General features: G+C 42.6%; 2 long non-coding RNA genes across 2 annotated transcripts; one reads left to right on the forward strand and one right to left on the reverse strand.

The window, feature by feature from the left end:
* Positions 1-1716: 1716 nt before the first annotated feature.
* LOC146829271 (uncharacterized) lies at positions 1717-3417 on the reverse strand. The gene is made up of 4 exons (XR_014961945.1): positions 3363-3417; positions 2838-2964; positions 2547-2689; positions 1717-2127 (listed from the first exon to the last, which is right to left on the reverse strand). It is a non-coding gene; the product is annotated as an uncharacterized LOC146829271 (long non-coding RNA).
* Positions 3418-3851: 434 nt separating this feature from the next.
* On the forward strand, positions 3852-4723 carry LOC146829272 (uncharacterized). The gene is made up of 3 exons (XR_014961946.1): positions 3852-3908; positions 4057-4199; positions 4619-4723. It is a non-coding gene; the product is annotated as an uncharacterized LOC146829272 (long non-coding RNA).
* The last annotated feature ends 962 nt before the right edge of the window (positions 4724-5685 follow it).

Genomic DNA, 5685 nt, shown 5'->3' on the forward strand with positions numbered 1-5685 from the left:
ACCCCTTCCTCAGATTCTACTGTTTATTACGTTGGCCCAGCAAGGCACTTTGGGCAATTTAAAAGTCTATCTTTCTGCCATTTCTGCAGTTCTGCCATTGCCAGGTCATTTTTTTTTTATTAAGGAGTTTTATATAGCACTAGCCAGACCCGAAGGTATCGGAGCGCTTTACAACACTTTGCAAAGAGGAAAACACATATTATAGCAGTAGTGAACAGGAAGCCACAGGGTGCAGTAGAGGACTTTGTGCGTTGTATAACAATAGAGGGAAAGTTACATAGTCTCGTAATAGTGAACACAGTAGTTCCAGCTTAGCTGGGAGGCGGATCGCCCTCCCATACCTACATGGCGACTTCAACCTACCGCGCTAGAGGACCCGGAGTTCCGCTCCTCAGTGGAGACTGCTCTCCTCTCCTATTATGAGCTCAATGAGGGCACAGCGAGTGACGCGCGGGTGGAATGGGATGCACTTAAAGTAGTGCTCCGAGGTCACTGCTTGGGAGCCACATGGAATATGCGGAGGCAGCTGGCGGGGTCGTTTGCTCGTCTTGAGTCCCAGCTGCTACAGTATGAGCGGGAGGGGGAGGGCAACGGTGAACAAGTGCATCAACCGACAGACCTGCGTGCGAATCACGCTGCGCTCCTGGAGCGCCTGAGGTGTCTGAATTATGCGGCGCACACAGCTCGCACACATGCCTCGGCGGACAGAGCAGGACGGCTGCTGGCCTGGCTCTTGAGGCTGGAGGCCACTCATGCCCCGATCGCAGCGATGCACACGCCGGAGGGAGAACTCGTGTGCACCCAAAGGGAGATTCACAGGGTTCTGGTAGATCACTATACACGATTGTATCGCGCGCGAGGTCATTGTTCTGGAGATGACTTAGAGCGGTTTCTTGGACAAGCGCAGCTGCCAAAGGCTACTGCCGAGCATCTAGAGGCCCTTAATTGCCCTCTCACGCTGGAGGAGATAGGAGAAGCCATATCCTCCATGGCATCTGGGAAAACTCCGGGCCCGGATGGGCTGCCCACGGAGTTCTACAAGGCCTACCGGGAACACCTGGTGCCGCATCTCCATAAGATGTACATGACGGCGGTTGAGGCAGGAGGACTGCCTCCCTCGATGCGGGAGGCTTATCTGGTGTCTCTCCCCAAGCCGGATCAGGACCCCACGGACCTGGGGTCTTATCGCCCACTAGCGCTTCTTAACACCGACTGTAAGATCCTTGCTAAGGTGTTGGCGGAGCGGTTGGCGCCGGTGGTCTCGCACCTAGTTCATAAAGACCAGATCGGGTTTGTGCCAAAACGCAGCACGTCCTTGAACCTGAGGAGGTTTTTCAGGGTAGCGGCAGATAGCACACAGGAATGGCCTAGGGCAGGCTGTCTCATATTAGACCTGGAAAAGGCATTTGATTGCCTGGAATGGCGATATCTTTCGGTGCTGCTGTTGCGATACGACCTTGGCTTGGGGTTCCTGCAGATGGTGGGCCTTCTTTATAAGGAAATATAATATACAGTATCCCTCTAGACCTATATTATTTTCATTAGCGTGGGTTCACATAGAGAAAACACAACCACCCATTGAATGTATTGGTTTTTTAAAAAAAAATGTTTTATTTATTTAATTTCTTTTGTTCATTATTTTTACGTACAAACAAAATTCATTTCTTGTTATCAAAAAGAACATACAAACATTTATTCCTGTTTTTATATGTGCAAAATTATACCAAAATTCATAGCAGGCTTTGTATATATTCTGATTTTTGAAAAACAAAATTAATGCAAAGTAGAAATAGATATTATTTTGCAATAGCATACAATTATTGGCATGGATTCAAAAAACAAGAGAGGAAAAAGAACCCCCACACCATTTACACCTCTGTATACTCTTCATTCATGTCACTCTCATACATAGCACACACCCTACCCACCCCAGAACCAATCAGCATGCACAGATGAACCAAAACAGGGGTGAACTGCTCAACCCTCTGATACTGTGCTGAACGCTGGGGTGTGTCATACACACTGGTCGACACGCATTTCGATGGCTTAATCTCCTTTAGTTGCCATCTTTTTCAAGACCTGTTACTGCTTGATTAGGTAACGGGCATGGATGGGGAAATATATATTCTGAAAAGAAAATATAGAATATGAATTTAATAGATTTTGCATTGATGATAGTGTTGTTATTTATAACCCACGATAGACTTCTTAAATTGTCTCCAAAAAATTGACTCAAGAATGTACATACTATCAAAGTGACAAATGTGCCACTAAAAGGTGTCCTAATTGTGTCAAATGAGACCCTTCCCGTGAGAAAATATCAAGAAAAAAGAAAAGACCACCAGAAAGTGATAAGTTGTTAAAAATCATAGTGCTAGGACAGATATCTTATGGCAACCAAAGCACGCTGCTTGTCTATCTAGGTCGTTCATTTAATGTTTTTAAAGATCTCACTACTCATGATTGCTTCACCACAGAACAAACTCAGGTAGGGAGAACACAGCAACAATCTCTGCCTGCTAAGTACAGATACATAGATCACAAACCTTTTTTCTGCGTTTGCCTTCTTGAAAGAAATTTTCTTGGGATCTGGAAATTAAGCAAATTGTTTTATCCCACAATGCGTATTCTAAATCTTATCTTGGTGGGTGCAACATTAGGTGCCAACCTTCCTTTGTTCATCACATATCTGTATATAACGACAGGAAAATATTTGCACAGAAAAGTCAGTGACATTACTGGTCGCCTGTCTTTGAATAGTTTGATAATGGTGATGCGGTGACAGCCTTTACTTTTATATGAGGAGAAATTAGCCTTAGAATAAGTCATGTACTTACTCGTATGAATATTGTTCGAGTATTCCCTTATGTTGTTTCTTATTTGTTCGTTTTATCCTTCTTTTTGTGGGCCACAGCTTATTGGATATCGTTTTGTCGATCAGTTGTTCTCTGCTACCCAATGGACCTAATGGTAATTTGGTAGAGAAGCAAGTATGCCTCTTATTTAGGAAGAGTTCTGTGTAGAGCCTACATGGTACATAGGGCTAGTACGAATTATCTTCCTAGGCAGCCTCTATATATAATTGGGTGTTCCCAATTTAAGGAACATTTGTTACCGATCCTAATAAAAGCTGTACAGACGCTCTCTAGCTCCCATATTCTTTTTGCAATCCGAAAAGTGTCTTACTTATGGAGCTTTAATTTGATCTGTTAATCTACTGCGGGAGATTATTCTAGAAGTGTTACCAAAAAGTTCGCCAATGAGCGTAGGCAAAACCCGGATTTACTACGGAACCACTTAATACCAATCCCACCTGCAAGGAAGGGCTAATCGTAACCCCCTCTTGCCATCGAGTATCTTACCTACAACAATTGATCTTTTTTCGCACGAACGTCGTCCCCACGTACAGTCGCCCTGCTAACGTCCAAGAAGTAATTGGCGCTTTTTTTTATATATACTGGATGATGCTGAAAAAAAGGGGGGGGGTTTCTGATGTGAAACACCTGCAGAGTGTTGTGACGTAGCTCGACTGTGTGACAATTCGCTATGCGATTGTTTGAGTGGCTGTGCTGACAGCAGCGCCATCTTGGAGTGGATGTTATGAAGAAAAATAGTCCAAAAACGCCCTGTTGCTACGATACTGGGCTCAATAAATCATATATTCACCTTGTAGAGGCTGCCTAGGAAGATAATTCGTACTAGCCCTATGTACCATGTAGGCTCTACACAGAACTCTTCCTAAATAAGAGGCATACTTCCTTCTCTACCAAATTACCATTAGGTCCATTGGGTAGCAGAGAACAACTGATCGACAAAACGATATCCAATAAGCTGTGGCCCACCAAAAGAAGGATAAAACGAACAAATAAGAAACAACATAAGGGAATACTCGAACAATATTCATACGAGTAAGTACATGACTTATTCTAAGGCTAATTTCTCCTCATATAAAAGTAAAGGCTGTCACCGCATCACCATTATCAAACTATTCAAAGACAGGCGACCAGTAATGTCACTGACTTTTCTGTGCAAATATTTTTCTGTCGTTATATACAGATATGTGATGAACAAAGGAAGGTTGGCACCTAATGTTGCACCCACCAAGATAAGATTTAGAATACGCATTGTGGGATAAAACAATTTGCTTAATTTCCAGATCCCAAGAAAATTTCTTTCAAGAAGGCAAACGCAGAAAAAAGGTTTGTGATCTATGTATCTGTACTTAGCAGGCAGAGATTGTTGCTGTGTTCTCCCTACCTGAGTTTGTTCTGTGGTGAAGCAATCATGAGTAGTGAGATCTTTAAAAACATTAAATGAACGACCTAGATAGACAAGCAGCGTGCTTTGGTTGCCATAAGATATCTGTCCTAGCACTATGATTTTTAACAACTTATCACTTTCTGGTGGTCTTTTCTTTTTTCTTGATATTTTCTCACGGGAAGGGTCTCATTTGACACAATTAGGACACCTTTTAGTGGCACATTTGTAACTTTGATAGTATGTACATTCTTGAGTCAATTTTTTGGAGACAATTTAAGAAGTCTCTCGTGGGTTATAAATAACAACACTATCATCAATGCAAAATCTATAAAATTCATATTCTATATTTTCTTTTCAGAATATATATTTCCCCATCCATGCCCGTTACCTAATCATGCAGTAACAGGTCTTGAAAAAGATGGCAACTAAAGGAGATTAAGCCATCGAAACGCGCGTCGACCAGTGTGTATGACACACCCCAGCGTTCAGCACAGTATCAGAGGGTTGAGCAGTTCACCCCTGTTTTGGTTCATCTGTGCATGCTGATTGGTTCTGTGGTGGGTAGGGTGTGTGCTATGTATGAGAGTGACATGAGTGAAGAGTATGCAGAGGTGTAAATGGTGTGGGGGTTCTTTTTCCTCTCTTGTTTTTTGAATCAATGCCAATAATTGTATGCTATTGCAAAAAAATATCTATTTCTACTTTGCATTAATTTTGTTTTTCAAAAATCAGAATATATACAAAGCCTGCTATGAATTTTGGTATAATTTTGCACATATAAAAACAGGAATAAATGTTTGTATGTTCTTTTTGATAACAAGAAATGAATTTTGTTTGTACGTAAAAATAATGAACAAAAGAAATTAAATAAATATATATATATATTTTTTTAAAACAATACATTCAATAGGTGGTTGTGTTTTCTCTATGTGAACCCACGCTAATGAAAATAATATAGGTCTAGAGGGATACTGTATATTATATTTTGTTGTTCCTTTTTTCCCCCTGTTCCCTGACCTTAAACAATTTACATAGGGGGTTGCCTTTTTTCACCTTCTTTATAAGGACCCTACGGTGCGGGTGCGATTAGGTCCGTATACCTCTGACGTCATACCGATTTGTAGGGGAACTCGGCAGGGATGCCCACTATCGCCACTCCTGTTCGCCCTGGCGATGGAACCCCTGGCAGTGACTATACGGGAGAGGATGGGGGCTGGCATTCCATTGGGGGACGCAGTACATCAGGTGTCACTCTATGCGGATGACCTGTTGGTGTACGTGAGAGACGTTGATGATATACCCCCTCAGTTAGACCAAATTTTGCGCGACTTCGCTGCCCTTTCGGGACTTCGGGTGAATGCCAGCAAATCTTGTCTCTACGCGTTCGGCGAGGAGCGACAGGATCCCGGATATATCTTGAACGGA

Source organism: Triturus cristatus, chromosome 5_2 (assembly GCF_964204655.1).
Source record: "Triturus cristatus chromosome 5_2, aTriCri1.1, whole genome shotgun sequence".
Lineage (NCBI taxonomy): Eukaryota > Metazoa > Chordata > Amphibia > Caudata > Salamandridae > Triturus > Triturus cristatus.